This window comes from Urocitellus parryii, chromosome 3 (assembly GCF_045843805.1).
Source record: "Urocitellus parryii isolate mUroPar1 chromosome 3, mUroPar1.hap1, whole genome shotgun sequence".
In the NCBI taxonomy this organism is placed as follows: Eukaryota; Metazoa; Chordata; class Mammalia; order Rodentia; family Sciuridae; genus Urocitellus; species Urocitellus parryii.
Genome location: NC_135533.1, coordinates 207553353 through 207560084, shown reverse-complemented (window position 1 = coordinate 207560084; position 6732 = coordinate 207553353). Strand labels below are relative to the sequence as shown.

The 6732-nt window shown below is 40.6% G+C and overlaps 1 pseudogene; it reads left to right on the top strand.

Annotated features, from left to right (window-relative positions):
• Positions 1 to 4737: 4737 nt before the first annotated feature.
• Positions 4738 to 5698, top strand: LOC144253835 (olfactory receptor 7C2-like; annotated as a pseudogene).
• Positions 5699 to 6732: the final 1034 nt, after the last annotated feature.

Here is a 6732-nt window from a genome sequence, read left to right as displayed (position 1 = left end):
ACGCCCTCTACCCAACCTCCTCTTCACCCTGCCTGACTTCCGGGACCACTGTTACACTCTGACTTGTGTGATATCAACTTCATCAGCTTCCTCACCTGAGCAAGAACTTGCAGCCTTTGTTTTCTGGTCTTTTGGAGTGACATGTATCCTCAGAAGTGAATGGACATGTACCTCTGGTGTTGTGAAAATGCTGTCTTGAATACTCATTTACAGAAATGTTTTCTGAAATGATGTGGAAAAAAATAACTCTAAGTTTTCCCCTTCATATCACACCTGTGCTTCCCATCACGCTGATTATATTGATTTTTTCTACTTATCTTCTGTACAGAATCCTCAAATTTGAGAATTGGCTCTTTCCTAAGAAAGTTCATTGAATCTTTAACAAATGGAATAAAAATTTGCTGGGCAGGTAATTAAATGTAAAATAGAATACGAACCATAAAATAAAAAGTTATAAATTGAAATAAATATTTTGAACTGGAAAAGAAATTCAGAGTTACTAGTGCTGATATTAATTAAACACTCAGTATGTTCCAGCACTATTTCCATGTTTTATACACATCATATCACTAGGTTTCCCAATGTCTCTTTATGTGATGTATTAGTCCACTTGCATTGCTATATCAAAGTGCCAGAGACTGGGTATATTACAAAGAAGTTTATTCCTCTCACAGTTTGGGGTTCTATCAAGTCCTATTAGCATGACTACATATCTGGTGAGGGGGCTCTGACTTCATCCCATCCAGGTAGAGAGAGCTGTGCCAGGAGCCCTCCCAAGAGGGAGAGATCACATGGATCCCAGAGAGGTATGGGGGAGGGACAAGTCCTGCCCTTTTATCACAGCCACCTACACAAGCTTAGTATGACATCACCAGGTGATGAAATGGTGTGAGATCACATTTATGTCTGAGGGGCAAGGGACCAAAACGTGCTTATTCAGGGAACAGTTGTATTTTAATTTCACTTCCTCTTTTAATCTCCTATTCGTCTCTCAAAAGACCTCACAAGAACAACTTATAGCAGGAAAAGTTTATTGGGGCTTGCAGTTTCAGAGGCTCAGCCCATGGTCAGCGACACTATCACTCTGGGCTGGGGTGAGGCCAGACATCATGATGGAAGGAGGTCAAGGAGAAAAGCAACTCAGGACAGGTCAACCATGAAGCAGAGAGACCTCCACTTTCCAGGAACAAAGTATAAACCCAAAGGTACACCTGAGAGTGATGGGCCATAAGTCCTTGCACAGCTTTTAAGGAGGAACCACAGACTTGGTCCTATGATCATTGACATCAGAAGGGAGAAGGGGGACTATGTGTCACAACACTCAGGACATTGCTATAATAAGCACATATGAGTTCTCCCTAGAGCAAGCATTCCTGATACATGGGCAATGAAAACAGTCAGCCACAGTGTTCCCAAACAGGGGTCACTGCACATCACACTCTATGACATTCTCCCTTGAATTTCTTTCTTTGAATCCAACATTAGGTTTCTACAGGCTGTTTCCTATAAAACACTTTTGTAGAGACTGAAGTCTCTGTAAGTGTGAGCAAGGGATGGTTTCATCCTGCAAGGAAGAGAATGGAAAGTAGATCTAGGAACACAGCATGGACCAGGTGTGTGCAACCCTGGAACATGTGAGCATCAGGAGCCCCATGGTAGGCGTCCGCTTCTGGGAGAAGCTCTCACCTGTTGAATACTGCTTCACACTAAAGAGTGTACCTAAAAATAATGCTCTGTGTCCTACTGTTATAATTATCTGGAATTGTTTTTAAAATGCTTGACTTGTGGTGTGAAGATCAATGCCTTGTGAATTGTAAATGATGGTGCATACTCTCTGCACTGGAGTAATGAGGACCATGCAACCAGCTTGTTGCAAAACTGCAAAGCTCTAGAGACTACAGACTCTTTCCTGTCCAGCCAACCCACCTCTCAATGCACTTCCTAATCAGATGCCTGGAACTTCATCTGTACTGAACTTGTGATGGTGAACATAGAAAATTTGGCAAGGCCATTGGAAGGGCAAGGTCACTGTAAGAGCTGTGTGTGGAGTTGGATGTGTCCTGTGCACAGCTCCCAATTGAGGTGTAGGACTCACATGGGCTTCGATACTGCCTGCTCATGCCTGGGAGAGACCAAGGAGCTCCATCCATCTCACATTTGAGGAAATACTCATGGGGAAGGACAATCATCAGTAGAGATCAAGTCCAGGGACAAAATGACATCATCATGAGGCAAAAGCCCCAGGGGAAGGACAGACATAGCTGGAAAACATGATGGCCCCAGGGATACAAAGCTAGCATCATGCACAATTACCTTTCTAGTGTTGGATCCTCATTCATGGAAACTCAATTGCTCAGAGAATAGAATAAAAATGTAACAATTAATTTAATGAGCATTCATGAGAATTCAACCTCCCAGGCCCTGGAAATAGTAAATATTCCCCATGACCCTCTCACCCACAGCTGAGCTCTGCCAGGCATGAGTGGCTTCACCTGGACGTTGAAGAGCACTGATGCCTGACCAAGTGTCCACCACTCGTAGCTGTGTCTCAACTGTGACTTCTATTTCTCATGGTAGAATTTTGCAGTTACTGTTTTTAACAACTACTTCGTAGAGAAAATGGCATCTTATATACATTCCCCTTTCATAGATTAATGGTAAGAATGAAAATCTCAAGAATTTAATACTCTTTGTACATTTCCTTTCATGAATCTTTAATATTATCTTCCCTTTTCTAAGAATTGCATTAGTCTTTCTATAATTTATCATTAAGACTTTATAAATATAAGATACTAACTTTAACTAACCAGGTTATTTTTACGTCCTAACTATCTGCATGTCACTTTTTCTCCTTCAGATGTTTTCAATCCAATCACTGAACTTTACTTTTCTTACTTGTACCAAGAAAAATTAACTCAGAAATGCTTCCACTTTCCACGGTAATGTATGTCCCTGTATAAATTTATATTATGTATATATTTATGATTTCTTAAGTTAGCTGCTATAGTTTCTTGTTCAACATCAAATATTTGAAATTTATTTGAGGATATACAGGTTGGATTTGAGATTATGTTTTCAAAATAGTTAATTAACCATGACACATTTATTGATGTCTTTAAATAGTCTCTCTAAATAATACAGGAATTTTAAAAAATGCATGTTAATGAAATTAAAATTACATATTGAATATGAACACTTGAATATGAGAATGAGCATCATTAGAAGACAAAACTCTAGGGTTATGCCCTTAAAAGAAAGGAAAAAATAGAAGAATTTCATATCTTACAAAAAAAAAAAAACCTTTACAAGGATCTGGATTTGGGAAACAAAATAATGAAACTGAAATAAGAGATAACATGTTACAAATTAGTATCACTTAGTCAAAGGAGACTTTTAGAAAACATCATCAAATTAATGTTAAAATGCCAAGAAATTGCATGACACTCCATCGATGAAGAAAAATAAAAATATCTCTGCATATATTAGCAATGGTGGAGATGTAACGTGGGGAATAATCATTCTTAACAATGTTAAATCAAAACCACCCTCAATATTATTAATAAGAAATGGACATAATCTAATTTTCTTTAGAAGAAAAGTTTTCGCATAAAAGAATGGAAATTCTGGAGGTCAATTCCTGTTTTTGGAATGATAATCTGAACGTAGTATAATGGTCATTTGTTTCCAGCCACAATGTTCTCACAACAAAGCTCAGTCATTCTTAAATTCACCTTTGAGTATAATCTGGTAAGAGGAATAAAATTACAGTAGAAACAATACTAAATGACTTGCCATACTCCCTCTCCATTATGAAGAGAGACACACTTTTTTAACACGGGGCCAAAGATCTCACAACCTGATAAATGATCATTTTTAATCATTTATTTATAAGAATGTGACAAAGATTATACTTGAATTTTTAAAAACTGATAGAGGCCATTTACATCTTAAGAGAAGGAAGTATAAAATTAAAATTAATCCAAACTGTATTTGTCATAAAGAAAACTGAGAAAGAATGGGCAGGATTTGAAGAGCCATTTCCATGTGGTGGAATAATTGGATGTGATGAGAATCAGATGATGGAAAATATCCATAAGATTCACATTTCTATTTAGAAATGCTAGGATTTCTTTATTTAGAAAAACCCATGTTGGTTGGATTTATATTAAAAAAAAGCGGTAATTCAGAGGAAATGGAAACAAGGCTTAATGATAGCAATGCTTTTTATGTGTGTTAGCAGAAGGGCCACCAAAGGTCGGGATACACACATAGAAATTTCAGAAAAGCAGCACAGTAAAACAACAAGCCTTCCAATGCCTCACAGACCTGCTTGGAGCTAGGACGCTCTCATCCCATGTGCCTGTGGCAGAACACCCCAGAGCAGCCAGCAGGGATATGCTGGGGAGGGAGGATGCTTAGGATGGCTCAGGTAGTGCAGCCGAGGTCCTCCTATGGCTGTGAGCCTCCGAATCCCCAGGGGCTTGTTAAAACACAGAGTGAAAGAGAACATGCACATTTCCAGCAAGTTTCTAGGGGAACCAATGACCTAGAGCCAGTTTCTTCAAGTAACAATGATAGCTACAACTTGTCAGCAAAGAGACCTGATGATAAGACAAAATAAAGGATTTCTTGAGTTCCCAAGGTGTCAATAAGAGACATTGGGATCATCCTGGGGAATCCCTATTTGGAGTGAATTTGGAGTTCCTTCTCTTCCTCCTGGGAAAACACACCAGCACCATGGAAAGAGGAAACCAAACAGGCAACTTCATCCTCCTGGGATTCACAGATGACCCTGACCTGCAGTCCCTCTTCTTTGGCCTGCTTCTGGCCATGTACCTGGTCACAGTCACAGGCAACCTGCTCATCATCCTGGTTGTCATCTCAGACTCCCACCTGCACACACCCATGTACTTCCTCCTCTCCAACCTGTCCCTGGCTGACATTGGCTTCACCTCCACCACCATCCCCAAGGCTCTCAGGAACATGCACACTCATAGCAAACTGATCACCTTTGCAGGCTGCATCTCACAGATTTATTTTTATTTTTTTTTTGTTTGGATGCCAAGACAACTTGCTCCTGACAGTGATGGCCTATGACCACTTTGTGGCCATCTGTCACCCCCTGCACTATGTGGTCATCATGAAGCCACGGCTCTGTCTGCTCATGACTCTGGGGTCCTGGTTCCTCAGTGTCCTGGGTGCCCTGCCTGGGACCTTGACCATCCTGAGGTTGTCCTTTTGCACCAACATAGAAATCCCTCACTTTTTCTGTGATCTTCCTGAAATCCTGAAGCTCACCTGCTCTGACACACTCGTCAACAACATAGTGGTCTATTCTGTGATCATCGTCCTGGTTGTTTTCCCTCTCATTGGCATCCTCCTCTCCTATTCTCAGATCTTCTCCTCCATCCTAAGGATCTCATCAGACAGAGGCAAGTACAAAGCCTTCTCCACCTGTGGGTCTCACCTCCTGGTGGTCTCCTTGTTCTATGGCACTAGCCTTGGGGTCTACCTAAGTTCTGTAGCCACACTGTCTTCTAGGATAGCTCTAATGGCCTCAGTGATGTACACCATGGTCACCCCCATGCTGAACCATTTCATCTACAGTCTGAGGAACAGGGACATCAAGGTGGCCCTGGGGAGAGTCCTCACCAAGATGGTTCCTCATAGAGAAAGGGTCCATGCACATCTCTCCTGAGTCACAGTGTACACCATATTGGAGACCAGAGACCTCACCCCTTCCATCCAGCTGTGGCTACCTGTGTTTAGTGCATTTCAAGGCAACTCATTCTTTGCATCTTCCTTTGGGGTTTTCCCACCCTAGAAATTGCTCAATATGTTCTATAGTGTACCACCCTTTTTTACTAACTAAACAGTCATTTTAACTTTGTATGAACTCAACTGCACATTTTTTTGTCATCAGCAATATTGATTTGTTTTTTTCATTTATGTATGTTTATTATTGATTGGGAATAATGGAACATATTGATGAGGTACTCTGTCATTATCAGTACATGTGCCCATGAATAATGAAAAAAGAGGATCATTAACATTTCCCTCTTCTTAACTTCATTGTTTTGTTTTATTGTCAAGATGTGGACTCTTTTCCTTTAGCTTTTTGTAACTTGTATGCTAAATTATTTTGCACTATTGTTGCCCCACTGTTATGTGGAACATTAGAACATTCTTCTCTTGTGTAACTGGATTTTTTCCTCCTTCTTGGGCCTCCCTCTATCCCACTGGGCCCACTACCCTTTGTAACTCCTGGCAACTACGTTTATGAAATCTTTTTGTTAGCTGAACACGTGAGCAAGAATGTGCTGTGCTTGTCTTCCTGGATTTCTTTTTTTTTTCTGTTCTGGTGATGGAACCAGGGGTTGACATGTGCTAGGACAATGCTGCTCCATGGAACAACATCCCCAATCCCTTTTTTTGGAGACCATCTCTCATTAAGCTGCCCATACTGGCCTTGAACTTGCAACCTCCTGCCTCAGCCTCCTGAGTAGGTGGGATTGCAGGCATATGCCTCCATGCCTGGGCCTGTTGTGGGCTTATTTATGAATCAAATCTTCTGTATCAGCCATATATGCTCAGCAGTGATGGGGTGTGTAACTATGGTATTGTAAAAATGTTGTCTGGATCTCATTTACATTTCTGAAGTGATGCAAATAAACTTAACTCAAAGATTTTCTCCTTTTATATGAATCTTTTCCTTTTGGTCAAATCAATATT